Source organism: Dasypus novemcinctus, chromosome 8 (genome assembly GCF_030445035.2).
Source record: "Dasypus novemcinctus isolate mDasNov1 chromosome 8, mDasNov1.1.hap2, whole genome shotgun sequence".
In the NCBI taxonomy this organism is placed as follows: domain Eukaryota; kingdom Metazoa; phylum Chordata; class Mammalia; order Cingulata; family Dasypodidae; genus Dasypus; species Dasypus novemcinctus.
This window is the reverse complement of record NC_080680.1, coordinates 51,852,667-51,877,327: the sequence shown is the minus strand read 5'-3', so window position 1 is coordinate 51,877,327 and position 24,661 is coordinate 51,852,667. Positions and strand designations below refer to the sequence as shown.

Below are 24,661 nucleotides of genomic sequence, written 5' to 3'. Positions count from 1 at the left end.
TTGTCTCTCACAATTGTTTCGCATTTAAAGTCTATTTTGTCTGATATTAATATAGCTACTCCTGCCTTTTTTTGGTTGTTGTTTGCTTGTATGATTGTTTTCCAGCCATTCACTTTCAACCTCCATGAGTCTCTGGGTCTAAGATGTGTCTCTTGTAGGCAGCATATAGATGGGTCGTATTTCCTTATCCAGTGTTCCAGTCTGAATCTTTTGATAGGTGAGTTTAATCCATTGACATTCAGTGTTATTACGTTTAGAGAGTTATTTATGGTAGCCATATTTTGGTTGGATTTGTGTTTGTTATATTTTGTTTGTATTATTTTATTTTCCCCTTCTATTTTTGTCTTTCTTGTTGCTTTTACACTCTCCTCCATCTCTGACTGTCCTGTTTTTTCCTTTCTTCCTGCAGAATTCCCTTAAGAATTTCTTGAAGGGGAGGTTTCTTGTTGATATACTCTTTCAGTTTCTGTTTATCTGTGAATATTTTGAACTCTCCATCATTTTTGAATGCTAGTTTAGCTGGATAGAGTATTCTTGGTTGGAAATTTTTTTCCTTTAGTACCTTGACTATATCATACCACTGCCTTCTTGCCTCCATCGTTTCAGATGAGAAATCAGCACTTAATCTTATGGAGTTTCCCTTGTATGTGATGGTTTTCTTTTCTCTTGCTGCTTTTAGAATTTTTTCTTTGTCTTGAGCATTGGATAATTTGACAAGTATATGTCTTGGGGTGGGCCTGTTGGGGTTTATGATGTTTGGAGTGTGCTGTGCTTCTTGGATATGTACATCTGTCTCTTTCAGTAGATTTGGGAAGTTATCATTCATTATTTCCTGCAACACTCCTTCTGACCCCTTTCCCTTCTCTTCTCCTTCTGGAATGCCTATAATACGTATGTTTGAGCGTTTTGCGTTATCATTCAGGTCCCTAAGTCCTATCTGGATTTTTTCTACCTTTTTATTGACCACTTCTACTATCTGTTTGATTTCCAATGCACTGTCTTCCACATCACTAATTCTCTGCTCTGCCTCTTCTATTCTGCTGATATTTGCTGTAAGTGTATTTTTGATTTCTTGAATTGTGGTGTTCATTTCCATCATATCTGTTATTTTTTTGCGCATGTCTGCAATTTCCCCTCCAAGTGTTGTCTTCACGCTGTTAACCTCTTTCATTACTTCATCAAATTTGTCAGTGATAAATGTTCTGAGATCTTTCATTGCTTGTGCGAAGTCCTGCCCCCCTTCCTGATTTTCAGTTTGTTGATTGGATTCAGCCATGTTTTCCTGATTACTGGTTTGGTTTGTAGATTTTTGTTGCTGTCTTGTCAACATTTTTTCTTGACGGGTTTAATCAGTTCCTTAGCTTCTTTGTCTAGTCTTGGAGATTAATTAGCTGTTGTTTTTGCGTGTTATATCTTCTCTTTGTCACTTTGTTCTTATTCCAATTTCTTATTGCTAGTTAAGCTCACTTTAAAGGAAAGTATTAGTGCTGGGGAAAGGCAATTGTGTAAGGGAGGAAAAAGTGTGAAGTAGTATTGGTGATATATGTTTACAAAGCAACAATATGAGTTCTGGGAGGATGGAGGTTAGATCATGTGAATTGTGTAGAGTTATAGTAGTAGGAAAGTACCTATAATGAGGTAGACGACTGAATATGGGAGGAATGTGGTACGTACTAAGAGGCTATTGTTTTCGTGAGAGAGGGAAAGAGAAAAGAAAGGTAATAGTTTCAGGGACGAATACCAGATGGAAAACTAAACAAAGGTATTAGAAATTAAGAGTTAGACATTTTGTGGATCAAAGAAAGGGAGATGGAATATAGGAGAGATAGCAGATGGTGGAGGATATCAAGTTGTAGGGGAAAGGGGATAGTGTAGATAGGCTAAATCTATTCACAGAGAAATGAGGCAGTGGAGGGTGAGGAAACCCAGCAAATGTGAGGTATTTCCTGTAGGACCTATTGTATTGTTAAGGTAAAATAGTATAAGAAGAATATTGGGGACAAGAAAGAGAGGATTGAAAAAAAAAAAAAAAGAACAACAAGAACAACAACAACAACAACAACAACAAAAAAAAAAAAAAACAAAGAACAGAAACCCCGCTGCCAGGCTCGGCTGGGCTCAGCTGGGCTCCGGTACCCCGCCCGCCGCCCGCCGCGGCTCGGCTGGGCTCGGCTTTCCCGCCCGCCGCCCGGCGCGGCGCAGCGCGGCTCGGCTCTCCCGCTCGCCGCCCAACGCGGCGCGGCTGGGCTCGGCCGAGCTCAGCAGGGCTGCGCCCCTCCGCCCGCCGCGGCTCAGCCGGGCTCGGCCAGACTCGGCTACCCTGGCTGCCGCCCGCCGGGGCTCCGCGCGGTGCTAGCTGCCTCGGCTCCACCTACCCAAGGAGGGAATCCTCCACAGGTAGCTGGGATCTCCGTGTATATTTCACAGATGGATCCTCTCTGTTACCTTCCCTCCAAATCGATGTCCAGACACCTCCGGACCAGGAAAAATCCCGAAACAGCCGGTCCCAAAGAGTCTCCGACGCCTCCCAGCCAATTCCCCCCAGGAGCTAGTAACCGGGAAGTTCACTCAGCCGCCATCTTGCCTCCCCCTCCTGAAAAGTCCCAATTTATATCTTATAGACCAGTCCTTTCCGTTACCTTCCCACCAAATCGATGTCCAGACACTTCCTGCCCTGAAAAAATCCTGAAAAAGCCTGGTCCCGGAGAACCTCCAGCAGTGCCCAGCTGCCTCTTCCCAGGAGAGACGGCAAGGCAAGCTCACTCAGCCACCATCTTGCCGGAAGTCCTCACTTTGTGAATATATTGCCCACATATTATCCCTGCATTCCTCTTAACACTTATATAATCTCTGCATATCCTTACATTGTTTTTATCACATAGTTTCTACTTATTTGTATAAGTTTATATTTATGCAAGTTCTTAAGAGAACTGATCATGTCCTGTACCCTATTATAGGTCTTGTATCTATATATGCCTCTCATTATGTTGACTAAAATATAAATGAAGGAATGAATGAAAGGATGGATTAAAAGTATTTCCTTTTTTTTATCTTATGGAATTCTCACTGCAGAATTAGTCATGGTTTTTTTTACCTTGATTACATGTGAGACAACTGAGGCTCAGTGATAGATCAAAGCCAACATCCAGATATTATGGTTACAAACAGCCTTACTGGGGTTTTCAATAGTCCATTCTGGATTCTTTACATATAATCCGGCTGTTCAGAACATGATAGGACAAGGATGTGCAAATGGGCATATAGCTGAAACAGTAGATTGTAGAAACCTCAAACCTTCTTCTATTTCTCTATTTCGAGGTGTTTCCAGAAAAATTCACAGTATGGAAATGCTTTTGTTTCAGATAGTGGATCTATGACTAAATGACTTTCCTAAATCATCACCTGACTTTGCTTCAGCATTTTCCAAATTTATTTTTCATTGTGGTTGCAGATATTATAACATTTTATAAGGAAGAGAAAGAGAAGAGGACATGATTTCCTCATCTGGCATGAGGAATAGAGCAATTTTAATATTGTATGTAAATAAGAAGAGCATTGTGGCCACACATAATTTGTCTCCTTTCTTTCCTCCATGGAGATGAAAGTATTCACTTCTCTATTTATATTTAAATGTTCCAGGGAAGTGGACTTGGCCCAATGGATAGGGCGTCTGCCTATCACATGGGAGGTCTGCAGTTCAAACCCGGGGCATCCTTGACCCGTGTGGAGCTGGCCCACGTGCAGTGCTGATGCACTCAAGGAATGCCCTGCCTCACAGGGGTGTCCCCCACGTAGGGGAGCCCCAGGTGCAGGGAGTGCCTCCCATAAGGAGAACCGCCCAGCGCAAAAGAAAGTGCAGCCTGCCCAGGAATGGCGCCGCACACACAGAGAGCTGACACAGCAAGATGATGCAACAAAAAGAAACATAGATTCCGGGTGCCGCTGATAAGGATAGAAGCGGTCACAGAAGAACACACAGCAAACGGACACAGAGAGCAGATAACTCAGGGAGGGGGGGGGGAGGGAGAGAAATAAATAAAAAATAAATCTTAAAAAAAATAAATGTTCTAGTGATATTGAGATATATCTATAGCTATATATAGCTATAGATATATTCTTTAAATATTCAATTTGCTCATTTTATATAAAACTACCTGGTTTTTTGATTATACCTTATTTTATCTTAAGTTTATTTTCTGTCTTTTATAATCTCAAGTCTGTATCTATACTAACTCTTATGAGGGCTTGTGTCCACATGTGTATTGTAATTTTTTTGATTGTGTACCAGTGTTTGGCATGGTTTTATTTGTGGGAAATCCATATGACATGGATTTGTGAGATATCTTAAGAGAGGAGTATTCTTTCCTTATAAAGTGGCCCATATTTATGAACTACCATTGATTACTTTTTATGTTGAGCATTGTTAATTCTCTAGTTCTTTCTGCAACTAAGGTTAATATGAACAAGTTCTATAGTTATCTTCTCTTATGGATGAGCAGAAATTTTTTTTTTTTGCAGCACTTTTTAGACTAACTATATAATCTTCTTTGGCTTTCAGCTTTATATGGAGTTCTCAGCTCCAACTTTCCACCTAATTTGAGCCTAAGCCTTTACCTCTTTTACTATTGTGACTTTTAACTGGTTATATACAATGACAATGCTCCCTTCCACCAACTGTGGGCAATTTTAACATCAGTACCCAATTTTCTGTTTACTTTTATCCTAAAATGTATTTAAAGTGATATTATATTTTCATACATTTTATCTATTTTCTGTTGTGGACAAATGAAAAGAGTTGGGTATTTGGTTCCTTTATTGCCAGAAATTAAAGTCTCTCATTGCTTTCTAGCTTGTGATTTACTAATATATCATTATCTCATACTAGGTTACTAGCTTCTTAGGACAATCCCGTATGCCTCTCACATTTCTATTCCTCTCATCAGTCACTTAAAATGATTATTTGCAAAGAATTGGTAATTAAAGAGTAGAAGACTAAATGTATGGCAAAATTATAAATTACATGATATAACTTAAGTACCTTCTGTTTTAATTTTGATCTTTTTAAAACTATTACTGATTTCTACCTACATGAAATATAATCAGCTAATTTTGAAAGATCATGGGCACATTTTAAAAACAACTAATTGTATTTCTGAATTTCAAATAGTGAGTATTTTAAGATTTCATGTTCATGTGGAAATAAATAATGCTAAACATCTGACTCATAATGTCAATGCTCAATATCTGCAATAATTTGCCTCATGTATTTTCAGGATTAGCTTCATAATTTTTAAGTTCGTCTTTGTCATGGTTGAGCTTAGGGCATAACTTGCTTTGCCTCAGTCTCTTTTATATTTTCTCCTTCCCACAGAAAGGACAAAGAGTAATATTGTAAATGAATGGATGGGAAGAGAAATCAAAAGGAATGAGACTTACATTAATGGTGAATGAAAGGCCACATATCAGGATGGACATTTAACGAAAATAAGCAAAAGCTAACAAAATTTATAAAGCTTCCATTTAAAATAATACAACTGATTAAAATTTATTTAACAGATAATTTGTTTCCAAGTAAATATAACCTCCATCAAATAAATTATCTTGTAGGCTTTTTGTTTTTTGTGATGTATTTTTCCCCAACAATACCAACATTTCTCAAAATGGCTTGGCTCTCCTTTCTTTTTTGAAAAGTACTTCTGATGCTGTTTTATATATATATATATGGTTATACTCAGTCCTGGAAATTCTTTGTCCTGTAAGTGTAACATTATTATTTTCTTAAGGTCCCCAAATATTCAGAGTTAAATGTTAAAAATAAGGTGGGAAACAGAGATGTCAAACGAAATTTGAGTACTAAATATATGACAAAATGTAAGAGTATATGATTTTCTTTTGTGACCAATAAAATGATAAAGAGCCCCATAAAAAGCAAAATTTTAATCATTTTTAATCTTGCTTAAATATATTAATATTCACTGTTTTATGTTCTCTAGGATACCTCTAGGATGGTAAAGTCATCTTATAATTCTGTCGCTAAGTACTCATTTATGCATTCATTTGTTCTGTTTTAGTTGAATGCTCCCCTTCAGTATTATACTGGAGATAATTTCTTTTCTTCAATTGGGAACCCATTCTTAGAGCTGAACACATTTCTGTCATGCTTTCTAAGCCTTATTTGTGATGGGAGGAAGTTGCTTCTCTGACCTCTACATTCCCTTGTTTTGCAAAGCTGCATGTGTTCCAGCACTTCATTTGACCCATATTCTTTTTTGTTAATAGAAGATCTTTATTTCTTTCACTATTATTTATAAATTGATCTGAAATGAGAACTTTTTCATAATAGAAGTTAATATTAAAACTGAGTTTCCTTTATACCAGAATCACATTCTAAAGAAATGTTGGTTGATCTTATTCCTTTGGGATTTTTTCTAGCTAATGAAAATAGCCCTTTGTAGATATATTCTACTTATATTATTTTATAGTTAGCTAGTTATGTAGATTTAATTACCTGTATTCCTTGATCTATTAACCTCTGTTTTTATACATGAATAATATTTCTGAAAAATACATAGAAATTGCAATGAATGAAGTAAGAACTGTTTGTCTCAGGTGGGAAGGAAGATTACTATTTATTTCATAAGTTTATATCATTTGAATGTTTATTATATGCACATTACAGTATTCTACCAAAAAGAAAACTAGTTAATAAATATTCATGGACTTTTTGTGAGTTCAATTGCCTCATAAATGTTGAGAGGTTTTCTATTTCTCCTTATTATTTGATATCCTTATTTTAAAATAGTAAAATATTCTGTTCTTGTCAGCATCTGTATTTTAGCAATATAGGATGTTCTTATGAACTGTACTGAGAACAGTATTAGTATAAACCAAAATTGTAGAACATTTTAAAAATTTTAGGATGTAAAAATACTGCTTTGGAGGATGAAAGAGAAAAATTTATCTGCCTTCAGTCTCCCATTGGTTATAATTTTTAAAATTTCATGTAGCATTTCTTGCATTTCTGAGATGCATGTGGACCCTGAGCAAGGTCCTTTGGTTTTCCATGCCTTGGTCAGGGTTAAGAGAGTAGTCCTGAGGGGAAGTTGAGAGGTACAAGAGCCTAAGAAGAGTTCATCACCTTAGTGGCAGTTGGGATAACAAACAGACGAGTCTGAGAAGATCTCAGTGGTGTCAGTTATGTTCATCTCCTACTTAGATCTTCTAGTGTCCTCTCTAGCTCTCATAAAACAATCTGTGGGCATCCATTTTGTGAGAACAAGATGCTCTCACTTATCCTTGAAGGAGAACTAAAATCCAATCAATCACAAAATGCTTTTTGAAATGGTGAAGGCTTGCTACTTAAGGCAGAGGGTAGTTGAAGCAAGCTGCAGTTCCAATGCTACAGTTGATCTCAAGGTCACTAGTGGTGTTCATCCTCTTTCTCATAAACCATACATTTTAGATCAAGAGTCAGGAATACTCTCCTGTAAAGGGCCAGATACACGTGTTTTAGGCTTTGTGTACCATATGGTTTTTGTACTACTACTGAACTAGGTATTGCAGCATTCAAACAATCATAGGAAATGTGTAATCAAATGGGTATGACCATGCCCCAATAAAATTTTACCCAGGAAAACAGGTTCAGAATGAATTTTAATGTCTCTGGGCCATAGTTTTTTTCTCTCTGTTTTAGATATTCATTACCCTCAGTAAAACTATTATTAGTTTGGGTTTCTTACCTGGTGGGAGAAACATCCATTACCAATGGATCTGAGCTCTTATTTGCCTTGGCCTTCTCAGGCCATGAATGCTGAAATTGCTTATTTGCTATTATCACTGGATTTCAAAGGATCAAAAAACAACCTGGTGAATTCCTGGAGTATAGACATTCTCCCACCTGTTCCCCTTATGTAGCATTAAAGTTTCTCATGTTAATAAAGGCCTATTTTCACCACCAGCATAACTCTTTTTCTTTGCCTCATTCACTGGTATAAGAAGTTGGACTAGACAAGGTGGTTTTAATAACTTCAAGTTTAGGAGAGTCCACAATGTGTTTCCTGGTGAAACTACCTGGTAGTTCCCACCTAGTTACAAGAAATCTAATTTTGTATAGCCTATGTTTGCAAGGACAGAAAATACATATTATGAAAACGGGTTACTGAAGGTGATGGTAGCTTGCTATTTAAATCAAGAGGGTAAATCTACTTCTATGCCTTGATTTTTGGGCCTTTATATCCCAGCTTTTGAAACACAATAGCATAAAAATGGCCATTGTTCAAATGGAAAGTACCCCTCTGGGAAAGCAACATGGTCTTTCTCCATCAACCTATAGGTCTTTGTAGAGCAAATCTCCCATTGGGGCTTCCCAGAGACTCCACACTATGCTATTATCTACCATAGACGGTTTTTAACAAAGTCCTATTTGAGCCATACAGCCAGGACCGTTTGCAAAGCTCTTTTGCTGTGAGCCCCCTCAAACTGGCAGCTATTCCAGCTCTTGGACTGGAGAGCAATATTCCCAAATTCCTTATATGATATCTCTAGACATCTAAGGAGGTTTATCAAGCACTGAGCCTCTTATTATTAGGATTTACAAGCTGCAACAAGTTGCCCTTTATCTTAGAGGGACTTGCCTCAAATTTTTGGGCTAAGATCTTTACCAATGTGGTAGACGCCTAAATATTAGTAGGTAGCAATTGAGTATTTTATGATTGCAAATACTTCTTGCTTATCCAATATAATACCATTAACATTATGTAACAATGATAACATACAGCCTGAAAACAAAGGTTAGTGATAGAGGAGTGTCTTGAGGAGAATAAGCATCAATATGTGGGAAATCTTTCTTGGGTAAGGTCCTTCGTTAGGTGGAGTAGCAGCTTTCCTCGAAAAATTTGAAAGGTGCTGCTTTTGCTGGTCAGGAGGATTTGGAGGAATTTAAAGTTTCAAAATTCTCCATCTTATCCATTCAAATGTCTGTTTCTAGGACTTAGGATAGCACGTTGCTTTAGTCAGTGTTATAACTGAGTTATAGCTCTATCAAGGCAAAACAGTCTCCCATGCAGTTTTACTATCTTTACGGTTAGTTCCTAAGTCTGATTTTCAGCACAACCTACCTTTCAACTATAAAAAAATAAGAATAACTTTAAAGATGCCAGAAAGCTCCTCAGAGTTTCATAACTTGCCTTGAGTTAGAGGTTGAATACCCTGACTATTTATTTTTTCAAAGCTTCTATTTCAATTAGTAGAAGCTAGACCTTTCCACAATTATCATTGTCACTGTGTCATCAAGGACCACAAATAGCTAATATTCACCCTTAGCCTACATTTCATCCTAATTAACCACAGGTGAAAAGCCCTAGTACTCATGATGCCTTTGCATATCAGGGATCATTAACACTCCAAATACCACCAGAAATGGAATCTCTGCTACTTTCAGAACAAAATTATATTCTGAGAGTCTGTTTTTAGTTTCATTTTCCCAGAAAGCACAACAAAGGTGCTACTAGTTTTATTAGCGACCATGCTCTCATATATATAGGAATGAGAAACAGGTAAAGTGAGGAAGAAAAAGAGGGAAAGGCAATAATAGGGTGCATTACCGAACAAGATAACACTAGGTTTAACAGGCAGTTTGATCTCCCATGATCTTTTTCTGAGAATCTAAATAAAATGATCCAGGGAAATAAAAGGGGAAATATTTATCTACCTCGTTTCATAGACAATTGGTAAACATTTTGCTTCTTGGGAAATTAGCACAATTCCCTGCTACACACATGTGGGTGCTGAACAGGATTTCATTGTATCCCCATCTAAATGTCAACAAAGAAATTGAGAGAAAAGATGAGGGATGCATAGCATGGGTTTAAGACAAATCTTTGTCAAACTCAGTCAACATAAAGTTAGCCACACTCATGCAGAGTCGGCTTCCCCAGTGGTGCTGGAAGAAAAGACAAGTGCAATCAAGAAAGCATAAAGTGGTATATAAGACGTTTCTGTGATACGTATTAACCAAATTTTGATTAACCTAGAGAATCCTTAATTATGTAAAGAGTCAAACATAGAAATAGTTTGGTTATAAGTATCCAAAAGCTTAGCTCAAACTGGCTTATACATGAAGAAAAATTTATTGGCTTAAAAAACTAAAAAGTTTTATGATAATACCGGCTTCAGAACAGCCATGATCCAATAACCAAATTGGGTCACCAAGGACCCAGTTTTTGTCTTTGTTTTCTGAGTGTTTGCTCTTTGAGTGTTGGTTTCAATCTAAGGTTGGTTTATCATCTGAGCTCAAGATCAGAAACAGCCTAGTGCTATATATTTCCTCCTTTTCTTTCATCAATTATGAGAAAGCACCATTGTTGTCCCAGTGTTTCCAGCAAATGTTCAGAGACACAGAACATGCACCCTCCTGAGAGTGATCATCAGGTGGTATGTGCTAATTGGCTTAACCAAGGCCAAATGCTTTTCTCTTGGACGTTAGAGTAGAGCAGCATATCTTCAACTCTAACTTAAGAGCTATTGGGAAGGAGAAATTCAAGGACAATGGAGTGAGGCGATATGAGTGTTTGTACAAATCACTAAATTGTTGCTATTTTATAAAAGCAGTGTAATTTAAAGATAAATATGTCACAAAATATGAAATTTTGGGAAGAAGTAATTTTTAAAAACATTTTTATGGGATAAATAAAAACATATGTATCTTAAAATGTTTGAAGTTTAGGAAGCCCTGGCGTGGAAGATGCCTGAGCTTTAGTTTCATTTTACACAATATTAAGAATGTTAAGAAATAACTACCATTTTCACCAAAGTATAAAAAATAGGAAGTTCATTAAATATGATTCCCTCTTCTTTCCACTTACATTTGAACTTTATCTGACTTTTGTCCCATGAGAGAAATTTTTATAATTTTCCTTGCTACAGTTCTTGTTTTCTAGTATTGGTAACCACATATCTCACCAAGGAAATCTCAGACCACCTATCCTGCCATTACCAGTTACAGTGTTTATTATAACACTTTAATATTCATTTATTTATTAATAGATATCTCTACTAAATGTTTTCTTTTCATTTCTGGTACCAGACTTTAAAATTTAAGACTGTCATATCTTAGTTCTTTGTAGGTATTCTTTTACTGTCATAAAGAGGTGTCTCTTTTTTTTTTGTTCTTTTTTCCTCTGTACCTACTCCTAACGTAATGTCTTATATGAGGCTGTCATTTTGTGGAGTTAGGTTGATAATATTCCTCTCTCTCTTCTTATCTTTATCACAGTGTTCCTGCAGATACTGCCATTGGATCACAACAACTACTAAGATATTCTTCTTTCAATTCTTGGATAAATATTGCATGCTTTGCCTTTAAATTTTTCCTTTGTAAGGTAAATGGACATGTCATCAGATGTGTAAACCAGTCATCAGAGAGAAGTTTATGGTGTATAGGTATTTGACTTCTAACATTTCTTTTTTTTTTTTTTTTTTTGGCTTTTTTCTCCTTATCTTGTATGTTTTTCACATTATCTTCATTCAGTTATCCAGTCATTTAATCCTAGATATTCAAAAGGACTGAATATGTTTTTTGGCACTTTGTCAAGCACTGAGAATGGAGTATGATGGGGACAGTGCTGGCGAGGAAAGAGCAGCAGCAATAAGGGATGCATATTCCTTTCTGGAATATCCTCATCTAATAAGACAAGATAGTCATTTTTCAAATTAAAATATAGTGTATGTCCTGCCATGTCCCACTGGGTGGACTGGTGAGAGTGTAAACTACAATGTAAACCACTATCCATGTGGTGCAGCAGTGCTCCAGACTGTATTCATCAAATGCAATGAATGTGCCATGATGATGAAAGAGGTTGTTGATGTGGGAGGAGTGGGGTGAGGGGGGTGGGGGCTATATGGGGACCTCATTTTTTTAATGTAACAAAAAAAAAGAGAAAAAAATATAGTGAGAAACCCACAATTTCTTTAATAAAAGAAAAAAATACATAGTGAGAATACTGTTTATACATAGTGACAATACCGTTCAGTTTATAGATATAGTAGTGGGAACAACTAACTCTACTTTTGGAGGTTAGCCTCATCTTCAGGAAAAAAATGTATCTTTTAATCGTGTGTTGTCCAACAAGGAGGAACACATAAGGCAAACAAGTAGCAAGGCATTTAAGGCCACACTTCATACTCAAAATTTCTCTCTTCACTTTTCTTTCCTTTTCTTTTCCTTCCTTTCATTTTTTTTCTTTCTTCTCCATCTGCCCTCCTTTCTTGCTAGTGGAAGAAGAGAAAAAAAAAAAAACTTTTGCTAGTGGGTTATACCTGCAACAATAAAACGTAAAGATTCCTTCCAAACAAAGAAGCTCCCTAATGGTCTTCACCCTCTCAAGTCATCTTTCTTGATTTGTTCTCTGTAGAGAGATACATTTGCTCTCAGGGATGGCAAACTTATTAAAGTAATCTTGATACACATATTACTTAACTCTCTTTATGTGGGACAAAACTTCGTTTATTTAGAGTGACACATGTTATGGGAGGAAAAGTTCTCTTGGAAGATAAAATATTAGCGAGAGTGTTAACTACAAGGAATTTAGCTCTTAGAACCAAGAATCAGAATGAAAATTCTAACTTGACTGCTTACTAATCCTGTGCCATGGTATTTTGGATTTTATTATCATTTCTAGAGCATGTATGAGATGTTTCTTGCCATAAATACCAAAGGATTTGAACATCTACATTTTATCATTTAATCTGAGCTACCATATTGAGCCAACTGAGGATATTCATATAATTGAGAACTACTCACCATACTCAATAAGCCTTTTCTATCTGTAGGGATACATAACAAAGGAAAGCGTCCATTTTTTAGTTCATCCAAATCATTTTTTTTTGTCCAAAAACATAATTTCTGTTTTGATAAATCTGGAACTCTTAGGCTAAAAGTCTTGTTGTTGTTTCCAAGTATTTTCTGCTCTTAACAAGCAAGCAAAACTTTATGCATGGCTTCCGAAATCAGGATTTTTAATATATAATCGTCATTCATTATGCCATTTGCATTATGAAGATGATAATGAGTCAGCACATATTCATCGTTCTGCCTCACATAACTCTGTGCTTCAATTAAAACATATTTTAAGTTGCTGTGGAACCCCTGCAAGTTTTCACTTCTAATTTAATTGTGACAATCTGTTGATGTTTTTAGGAACGAGTTGAGGAAAAACACTCTTCTGAGTTTTGAGCTTACATATCTACTATTGCATTAGAGGATTTATGTGTTTTGTGGGAGCCTTCCCAGTCTTTTCATTGATCAAGCTGTATTCAAGGAAGCCAGTATTCAATCAGGTGACTGAGTCTGGAGGCTTGGGAGAAGGAAAAAGTGGGTTTCCCTTTTAAAACATAACTGAGTCTTAATATAAGCCTGAAAGTCATAGCACGCCTCAAGAGTCAATCCCTTTTGGGAGCTGCAAAACAATGATTAATCTCTATACATTTATTTTTGTAGTTATTTTGAAGTAGAAATTAAAAAGGAATAATTCAACCCAATTTAACTGATAACATACTATACACCACTCACTAAGTCACTTGTTTTCAGCCAAACTCAGTGTACATCTCTCCAGGTACATTTCTCGATGATTGTACTTATCTGGTTGTAATATAGTTAATTGTCAATGAATTCATCTCATCCATTTATTAAGTAAGCATGTACTGAGCACCCCCCACTGCTACCACTGCTAGGTATTTGCCTGAGTCTAAAGATTTCTGAGATGAGCAGCAATTGCTTGTGCAATTTAAGCAGCTCCTAGTCTACTTAGGAAGATTTACACATAGTAAAATTATCTTAGGAAAAGGGTACATGATAGTGATTTTTGTGTACCTGACACATTTTTAGGTACTCTGATGGAAGCCATATACCCAGCAGAAAGTGAGAGTAGAGGATGACAGAAAAGATAAGATGCCAAAAGGCTTTTCAAGCATTGACGTTTTGTTATCACTCAGTTTCAATTATTGTCAAATTGCAGTATAATTTCTTCTGTGATTTGTCACTTATTGACAAGCGTTTTTCTTAATTTCCCAAGAAAAAGGAATTGCTGTTTTTGTGTTAGGCTCTTTGTAACTGATTTTTAACTTTTTTCCCCATCATCAGAGAATATGGTCTGTGGGATTCCAATCTTTAAAAATGTATAAAGTCTTGCTTTTTTATATAAATCTGATCTAATTTAGTAAATGTTCCATTTGTGCATGACGATAATGTGTGTATGTTCTCCAGTTTCTCTTCTTGAAATTTCTCTCAGTCTCCAATCTAACATCCCCCTCTGCCATTCCATTAATAACACCATCTTGTCATGGTCACTCATGCTTTCTACATTTCAAGTCCAATGTTCAGCTCTCAGTCTTTATCTTGCATGGCTTATCAGCAATATTTGGTACATTTGAACATTCTTTTTTCTTTGAAACACTTTTTTTTCCCCTTGGCTTCTGGGACCCCACTCTCTAACTTCTCTACATATCTCACAAGCAGTTCCTTTTCATTTTCCTTTGCTGGTTTCTCTTCATCTTCCCAACCTCTAAAGTTGACGTACCCAATGGTTCAGTATTTGGACCTCTTCTCTGAACTAACCACATTCTCCTTTGCCCACCTATCTTGGCTCAGGATTTTACTATGTGCTAATAATGGCTTCCAAATTTATACTTTCAGACATATATTTCCCCCCAAATTTCAGACTCCTTTACCCAACTCCCTATTTGACATCTTCATTCACATGACTAATAGGCATCTTAAACTTAACATTTCTACAGGTTATATATATAGATACACACACCCAAATATATATATATATATATAGCTACTCACCATGCTTAATAAGTCTCTTCTATATGTAGGGAGACATAACAAAACAAAGTGTCAATTTTATAGTTCATCCAAATCATTTTTGTCTAAAAAAAATTTTTTTTTGTATTTAGTACTCTTAACTGAAAAGCTTGCTTTCTTTTCTTTTTTTTCTTTTTTCTTTTTTTCTTTTTTTTAGGTATTTTCTGATCGTAAACAAACAGAACTCTCCACAAGGCCTACAAAATCAGGATTTTAATATATAATCTATATTCATTATGTCATTTGCAATATAACCCCTGCCCCCAAAGTTGATATTTTGGTAGTTTTTATTTTTTATTTCTTTTTAGTTTTTATTAAGTAAATGGTGGCTCTACTTTTGAAGTTTCTCGGGTCCCAAACCATGGAGTTACATTTTATACCTCTCTTTCTCCAAGACCTAAATTGAATCTGTCAATGCAAACATATCCATATTCTAACCATTTCTCATTACTTCCACTGCTTCTGGTCTGGCCCAAGCCACATACATTTTTTCTTTTTAATTGTTGCAATTGTCTTCCTAATTTTCCCTCTGTTCCTGAAATTAACCCATTCAGTCTTTTCTCAAGAGTTAGAGTATCCTGCCAATTACCTACTCAAAATTCCCCATTCACTTTCCATCTCATTTGGAATAAAAGCCAAAATCTTTAATTTCCTGCAGTAATCTATCCAGATTTAGACATGTTTCTCTTTTCTTTTCTGACCTCATTTCCTACCACTCCCTCCCTCATTCATTCTACTCCAAGGAAAATGGACTTCTCACGATTTATTATACCGCCTAGACACTAGGCACGCTGTCTCCCTAGAAGCATTGGCTCTTCCTGCTGCCCATGCCTACATTCACATGACCGGCTCCCTCCTTTCCTTCAGGTCCTTCCTTAGCTCCCTTAGCAAGTGCTTACTTACCTCGCTGCCATAGCAAAAATGGTGTTTCTACGTTCCCTAACACTTTTTATGCCCTTCTGCTGTTTTTCTCCATATCACTTATTTCTGTGTCAAATAAAGGAAACTTATTAATTTTATTTTCCCCACTGTAAGTCATGCACGTGCAGGAAATTTTGCATGTTGTCTTTTTCACTGCTGTATTCTAAGCACCAAAATCTGTACTTGCACATACTAGGTACTTAATAAATATTTAAGAAAAGAATGAATGAATACTCTATCCAATTGTCAGCTAAAACTTTGACATCTTTCTCTGCCTTAAACAAGGACTCTGAGACAGAGATTAACATGCAGAAAGTTTATAGGGAGTGTTCTGGGGATCAGTATCTGAGAGAACAGAAGAAAGCAGGAGTGGGGAAAGGCCTCAGTTAACCCCACAGAAAGCTTTTCTGGATTATGACTAACAGACCACCTTTATACTGTTAATCACTGGATGCGAGGTAACCTTGGGAAAGTGGTATGACCTTGAATGAGACAGCACCTTTAGCCAGAGCAATTTCCAGAGGGTGCTGAGAACTAGATCTGTCCGTGGGCAGCACTTCGAGGAGCTGGAAGAAAATGTCCTTTAATCTTGAGAGGGGCGCTGGATAGCACATCTCAATGTATACTACATTCATCAAGGGACAATGGCCTTATGACATTTTCCTGCTTCTGGAGGGCTCTTCCTCCAGAATCACATAGTTAACTTCCTCAGTTCCTTCAAATTCTCACTCAGATGTCACTTTCTCAATGAGACCTACCCTTTCTCCTCCTGATTTAATTGGTAATTTGCCCCCCACACTCCCAAATCCATTTAAACCTTCTGAAATGGCATATACTTTGTTTCATTACATGTTTATTGTTTGTTGTTGTCTCCCCCAACTAGAATGTTAACTCCACAAGGACAGTGATTTCTCTCTATTTGTTTCACTGAAAAAATCATGAACACCTAGAACACTGAACATAATATTCCAAAAATTTGTTGAATGAATGAATGATTTTAGCTTCAGATTTGAGCTGACTTATTATTAGTATTCAGCATTCTGGAGAGTGATGAGAGCCCTTTTAGTTTCACTGACATATAAGGAAAGTTTAGGCAGCACCTGACAACTTGGAATAAGCCTGCATTATAGCCCACTGACAAAATATTCCAGGGACTTCTTTTAAAGCAAATAGAAAGAACTTGAATCATGATATTAGGGCATCCAACAACTTCCAGGCATTAACTTGGATCTTTGAGGACTGAAGTAACCCAAATGTCTCTTAATTATCAGGGTACCTGTAGTTCCATGTTGACTCAGGGGTGAGGAGACCTGAGTGAGGAATAGAGGCTAAGGAACGCTGATATCAAAGGGAATTTCCGCCTTTTGCCTGAAGTTAATTCAGGGACGATGCAATAGAGTAGAAAGCCACCAGAGGGCACTGTGTGACCTCTTATATTATGATATTTCATTTCCCTGCTTATGATTGATTGCAAAAAAAGAAGTTTGGGGACAAAAGAATAAAACAACCAAAACATAGAGGAATATTTTGCTGGTGTAGTTAATGGCTTTGCTTCATTTCAATAACATAGAGGATAAGAAAAAAATCCTTTAAAACTTCTTAGAATAAAAAATTACAAAGGATATAAACAATTTCACAGAAAGAAGATACACGAATGTTCTGTAAATGTTATGAAAAGGTACTCAACCTTCCTCATAATAAAAAAGGCAAATTAAAATATAATGAGATGCATTTTTTACCTATCAGACTTGCAAAAATCTAAAATTCTTCCCACTTAATTAGCCTCATAGTTTGCTGGTGGGGGTGCAAATTGGGTTAGTTCTCAAGGGGGTAAATTTGGCAATATACATGAAAGTTAAAAGTGCATTTACCCTTTGGCTTCCTTATATATCCCTGTGTGAATTTATCCTACAGATGTACCTCTTAGTTAATAAGTTGTATATGCAAGGTTATTCATTGGAGTCCCTTTAATAATAGTGAAAGATTTGAAACAAATTTTGGCAGTTAAGTTATTTGACTTATGGTATATCAGAACAACAGAAAATCATGAAACAAAATAACGAAGAGATACTCTTTCTTTACTGACATAAAAAGCCATCTAAGTTACTTTAAGTTAAACAAACGAACAACCAAAACAAAACAAGGTTCACACGGGAAGTGAGAGTAGCTCAGTGGTTAAGTGCTTGCTTTCCATGTACGAGGTCTCGGGTTCGGGTTCAATCCCTGGTACCTCCTTTAAAAACAAAAACAAAACAAACCAAGTCTATAACAGTGTGCAGATGTATGTAATCTTTTTTTTTTTTTCCAAAAAGGGAAAATGGGAGTACGCACTCATATTTGTATTTGAAAAAGGAAGTTTTTGCAAGGGCACACAGATGCTAATAAATATGGTTTTGTTGAGAATGGGGAAATGGGAGGAGGGAGCCTAGGGTGGGAGTAAGAGTTTGTCCTATATACCTTTATGTTTATATGTGACATAGATTCATGAACACTGTGGCTTTTATCTATTCATAAAACAGAAAAAATATTTTCAAAAATTGCAGAGGGGGCAGCGGACTTGGCCCAGTGGATAGGGCGTCCATCTACCACATGGGAGGTCCGCGGTTCAAACCCCGGGCCTCCTTGACCCGTGTGGAGCTGGCCCATGTGCAGTGCTGATGCACGCAAGGAGTGCCCTGCCACATAGGGGTGTCCCCCATGTAGGGGAGCCCCACGCCCAAGGAGTGCAGCCCTGTAAGGAGAGCCACCCAGCGGGAAAGAAAGTGCAGCCTGCCCAAGAATAGTGCCGCAACATACGGAGAGTTGACACAACAAGATAATGCAATGAAAAGAAACACAGATTCCTGGTGCTGCTGACAACAGCAGAAGCAGACAATGAAGATGCAGCAAATAGATAGAACAGACGGGGGGGGGGGCGGGGGAGGAAGGGGAGAGAAATAAATAAATAAATAAATCTTTAAAAGAAATTGCAGAGGAAAATCTTTTAGCTAGTCCCTGAGAAAACATTTCAAACTGTAATTGTTGTTTTATCATTCAAATGCATCAGATATGTAAAGGTGTTTGCTGTGGCTGTTGTTGCTTAGTTAGCTAGTTAGTCAATTAGTCAGTAATTTTCAGCTTGAAATAAATTAGTATTAGTGCTTCTGGTGGCCTTGAAATGACCGAGCAAATTTTCCAACAAAGCTGACCCAGGAGAAGTTGCTTGGCTTTTCCTTTGGTCTTCTTCAGAATGTTCCTGACTTTCCATGATAATCTCATTTCCATGCACCAGTGGCCACATGCTGTGATCATTAGGCTCATGTGTTAATTTGGTCAGGTAATAATGCCCAGGTGTTTGATCGAGTAAGCCCAATTGTACTGTGAGCACATTTCATGGACTTAAATCATCAGTGATTTGATTGCATCTATGGCCAATTACATCTACAATAAACTGAGGAAACTGCCTTCAGCAATGAGAGACTTCTCATCCAATCAGTTGAAAGCCATTAAAGAAGTGATTTCAGCAGTCAGAAGATAATTCCCATTTCTACTTCAGATAGCCAGCTTCTCCTGGGAACTCATCGAGGACCTTCATCTGAGTTCCTAGCTTGCAGCATGCCCTATGGATCTGGACTCCTGCACCCCCAAGGTTACATAAAACAGTTTTATAAAATCTCATATTACAGATATCTCCTGTTGGTTCTGTTTCCCTAGAGAACCCTGGCTATTAAACATGCTGATCTGCATTTTGGGCAAGGAGGAAAGAAGTTCTTTAACCCACTTCCCTGCATTGTAATAGATGCTAGAGTAATAATATCATTCATTTATTAACTTAATATTTGTTGAGCATTAACTAAGAGCCAGGCAATGGACCACCTTCTGAGGATACAAATCTGTCAGATAGGGTCCTTTGCCTAAGGAGTTTACAGTCAAATAGGAAGGAAGGCATTTTCTAACTGTTTTGAAGAGTAATGTGTACTATAGAAGGGATGCGTAGAAGGCACCATGGCAAATAATCACATTTCCCTGGGAAAGTTGGGAGCTGGGGAGAGCCTTCAGATCATTCTGTGGCTTGAAATATATGGGTAGGATTCACTAGGCAAAAAGGGATATTGTATGTGATGGGGAGAGCAAGGGGAACAACGCTTCTGAAAGTGAAGAGGTATGAAAATGTAGGAGGTGTTAGAAAAGGGCCAAAGAGTTCAGCATGGCCAGAGTTTGGGAACTATGTTTTTGTATTTTGAGGGAAATTATCATCACTACTATTAATAATACTAAACACTAAGGAGTAGTGTTTTATACTAATTTATTATGCTAATAATCCTAACAGCAAAAGTTTGAAGTGATGTTATTATTATCTCCATCATACAGATGCAGAATTAGGAAAGTTAAATAATTTGTCTAGGACTGCACATGTAGGTATAGCTGGGACTCAAATCCAAGTCTGTGCTTGCAACAAGCATGACTAAGAGCTTTGCTGGGTCCCTTCTATATCTCCCTGCAGCTTCGCTCACTGCCTTTCTCTACCCTGCTCCCTAACCCTGGAAACTAGTCTGGATGGAGTTCATCAACAGGCTCCATGCTCTCAGGCTCCCAGTTTGGTATGGCTCACAGGTAGCCTGGGCAGGAAAGCAGAGGGGATGGAGAAGATCACTGTGGTCTCCCCAGGTCTCCCTTCCTCAGTTGTGCCTTGTGCTTGGGGTCTTCCATGATCACTGCTCCTATCCAGGAGGCTCTCTACATATTTACCTTCTTCTGTGCTACAGGAACTGCTCCTTCCTCTCATCTCTGCAGGCCAAGCAGTGGTAACAATTCCACCACACCTTCCACTGCAGTTTTCTTACATACAGCCCACACTTTTGGAAATAGGTTCTTTTATTAAACTCTCCTCAACTTATCCTGATTTGAAAATGCCATCTGTTTTCAACTGGCACTGAATCAACACTCAAGAAGTTAGGGTTATTATCTAAGTAAGGGCTGATGAAAGCTCACTGTGGCAGTAGCAGAATAAATAAAGGGGATGAAATGGATTCCAGAATGATATGAAATTTGAATTTTAAAAGAGGACTACAAGGAGAGAACACTAGTCATCCTTAAGTTGTAAACTCTATAGAGCAATGCTAGTGGGCCTTTCCTGCATCCTTCACACTACATAGGAAAAAATAAAACACCTTACAGTAATGAATTAACAGCAACACAATGCAAAATGAGTGGGCTCCTAACTTGAAACCAGAAGACAGTTAAGGTTTAAAGGGATAATTCCATTGAAGAGGATGAAGTACATGGAAAGACATTATTTATTCCCAGAGGGTGGTGGTGGGCCTCAGGTAGTGAAACAAACAAGGTATGAATGTCACGTAGGTGTAACAAGACATAAGAGGGCACGTGGACAGATACAGCAAAGAAGCAGGGCATATCCACAGGATCAGTCTTCATTTTGAAGATTCACATAGGCAGTGAGCATCGAGAAGGATGACAGCGAATAGCAGGATCTCTACCATGAGATTCCATCCAGAGTCAAACTGCAGATCCTGGGGAGAAAGGTGATGGCAAGGACAAAGCAAAATTTGGACCAAGTGCAGCACTGTTGGTGTGTTGCTGCATCTCTTGTGTGCTTGGTTGGAGCCCCTTAAGTCAACCAACTGTACCATACACTGAACAAGACTCTAATTATTGGGAATGAAAGGCCCTAGCACATCTTATACATATAGGCAGCCCAGCTCTTAAGGCTGTTGCCAAGCCTATGATTTTGTTATCTGTTCCATAGCAGCAACACTCCGGCATAATTCAGGAATCATCAGTGTTCTAAATCAGTGTCTCTCAAGTTGAGGGATATAAAATAGGGCAAACATAAAACTAATGGAATTGTATTATTAAATTCACTTTCCTACTGAGTTTCCTTTTCATGTAAGAAGAAAGGAACTCAGAAAATGAAATATTTCCTTCTCAACTTTAGCTTCTTTCTGGGGTTTAAAAATGTATTTTGATTTATAGTCTCCAAGGACAATATATAGAAAATGGCTTCCTAAATTAACATGTCAATTACTTAAACCAAATGGCTAGGAATTATTGCACTGAAATAATAAATAACGTTTTATAAGGAACGTTTTATAGGAGATAAAATATAGATGGTCCTTTTGACTTATACAGGTACTATATTAATCATTGAGGTGTAAATTATAGAGGTGAAGAGTTTATGCTTCTTTCCTTTGTGTTGAACATTCTGATAAATGAGTGTCTAATGTGACAGAAAAAGATAACGTAATGAATATCTTATGCTTGAAGGAACAGAAAAAAAAAAAAATGACTGACACTGTATTTTGTTCCAGGTAGGAATAAAAGGAAAGCAGTTCCTGGCCTGTGATATTCCACTTAAGAGGGTCTGACTGACAGTATGTTGGCACCAGTACTGAGAGAATCGATGGGCCTCGGCTCCAGGTGAGTTCAGTGTAAACGAATTGGCAGGTTCTCCAAGATACAATGAACATGTCTTTCTAGCCCTTTTCCACAGATTTCATGATGTAACCCCATCAGCCTTTTTGCTCTTTCAAAACTCTATGCTACTGCATTTCCTTAAAAGATTTTAGTATTAAAATTCTATAGTGTATTTAAAGCTGATGGCATTATTTTTAAACATTAAGTCATAGAATGGGTAGCTGTAAAGAGATTTTTCTCCTGAACTGAATGCCAAAATGTCTTAGGTACAAGTAGAATAAAATATGAATCTTTGTATAGTATTAGGGGGTAAGGAAAGGAGGTTATTTCTGGCAGTGACCCAGGGTGGTAACCCAGCATTATCATTGACCATTTCAAACTGGCGCTCATTCAGTGCCCACTTTTAATGGCCAGCACCCTTGAGGACCTCAAATATTGTCAGAGCCAGGCAATTAGAGCAGGTAGATAATCTAGTAGCTCAAAGGACTCCTTGATTTCTAGTTTTAAAATGACAAGGGATCAGAACTAATTGGTCAAATAGTAATAATTCTAATTTAGAAATATGTGAGAAGTCCCCAAAGAATGATGGAATTTGAATAGGGCCCTGAAGAGTAACTATAAAGAAAATTTATTTTGATAGTATTCATAATAATTAAATTTGACCTATTCATATTGATAAACAGACATATTATCCTCACTTGTATTGTCACATTTTTCATTTTAAGGAAAATTATCACAAGTGATGTGCCATTGCATAAATTAGAATATAATGTATTTATTTCAAGTTTAGACAGAGTAATTGATTTGATATACAAAATATTATATTTTATCATATAATTTATAAACAGCACAGCATCTTTAACAAGAATTATACCATATAAATAATAACAATAAGACTATTTATTCATCAAATCTTGAAAATTACTTATATTACATTACTATTTTTTTTCTGCAAGTCTTCAATTTATCTGATTTCAGTGATATCTAAGTAAGTTGTACATTCAATTATTTTAGGGGAAAAAAAACCTACAAAAAAGCAAATCTGTTTCTAATTTCAAATGTGAATGTGCCAGTTGATAAATAAACTATTCTCAAAGAATCTTGGTAGTAATCTTTCATAGACTTCTCTTTTCCTAACATCTCCAGTGACTGAAATTTCCAAGTCCATCCTCAGTTCTTTTTATTCCTCCTGTATATTCTACTTGGATGATTTTATTCACTTCCAGGGCTTCAGTATTCCTCAAGCTATTACTCTAACCAAACCTACACTCTAATTGCCTAGACTAGATCAATATACCAAATGAATCTCAAGGATCTTATAATCACTATTTCCAGTGCTGACTTCTAGGTTTCTTCTCTCCCTTTAGGATCAATAGGTGTTTCTTCTTTTGGAAGATTTCCCTGCTGCTCTCAGGCCCAAGCCAGGCTAACCACAACCCCTGGGTATTCCCAGAGTGCTACTTGATCTCATAGTACGTCTCATGCTATATTTGTTTCTTGTAAGATTATCTGACTCCTGTGCTCAATGATAAAGTCCTTGAGTACTGTCCATCATCTGTGTGTACCTTTATAAAATTGTGACTCATGTGGCCCAGCTATGGCAAAAAATAGTAGCCTAGAAGTAATTTCAAAGTAACTCTCATCTTTTGTTTCTCTTTCTTGAGTATCAAACAGAGGTAAAAGTAAACAACCTACATGGCAATCACTATAGCAACTTATTCAACACAAACTTCCTAAGGGCTTGGGGGGATCACCCTCAGCTAGGACATATCTCCTGCTCCTTTTCTTAAGATTGTGCTTTAACAATGAGACCTGGGGGAATATATGGAAGAAAATGTCACTGTACATACAAGAAAACATATTTTACAGTGATGAAAGACAAAATATCTAAAAGTTATTTTGTATCATTCCATTTTTTTTTTTTTGTATTTTATTTGTTATTCTTAAAACTTCATATTAGTTCATTTCCTTACTGATTTTCTTTGGTTATTTTGTTGACTTCAATTTTGAAGAGGTTTTGGATCACAGAAGGGTCACAACTATGGCAGGAGAGGACCATTGGTGTGGGTGTTGGTGATGGGGGGATGCATGGGGAGGTGTTCACCTGGGTCATATCTTTAAAGGTATATGAATGTGTTCAAGTGTTCATAGGTCATTGTTTCAGTGGGTGGAGACCCACTCTATAACCAAAAGAATATTGAATTTTCATCCTGGAGAGTTCTGCTACATTCTCAGTAGGATGCCAAGAATCCCCTGAGTACAAGGGCAGTGCCTAGTGAAGGTAGACAGACCATTATGACAGGCCCTCGATAGTGATATTTATGATTTTACTTGTGAATCTTTCCTTGTGAAATTGAAACTTAGCCTAGTATTACATATTGCCTAAGAATTACCTCCTGAAGCCTCCTTGTTACTCAAATATGGCCTCTTTCTAAGCCAAACTTCCCTCCAGTATAGGAAATG

General features: G+C 37.1%; 1 long non-coding RNA gene across 1 annotated transcript in view; it reads left to right on the top strand.

Annotated features, from left to right (window-relative positions):
* The window catches only part of LOC131279446 (uncharacterized), a 1,072,160-nt gene that overhangs the window by 667,774 nt on the left and 379,725 nt on the right, over positions 1-24,661 (top strand). The window contains exon 3 of the long non-coding RNA XR_011649401.1: positions 22,093-22,201. This is a non-coding gene — a long non-coding RNA (uncharacterized lncRNA). The remainder of the gene's footprint in view (positions 1-22,092; positions 22,202-24,661) is intronic.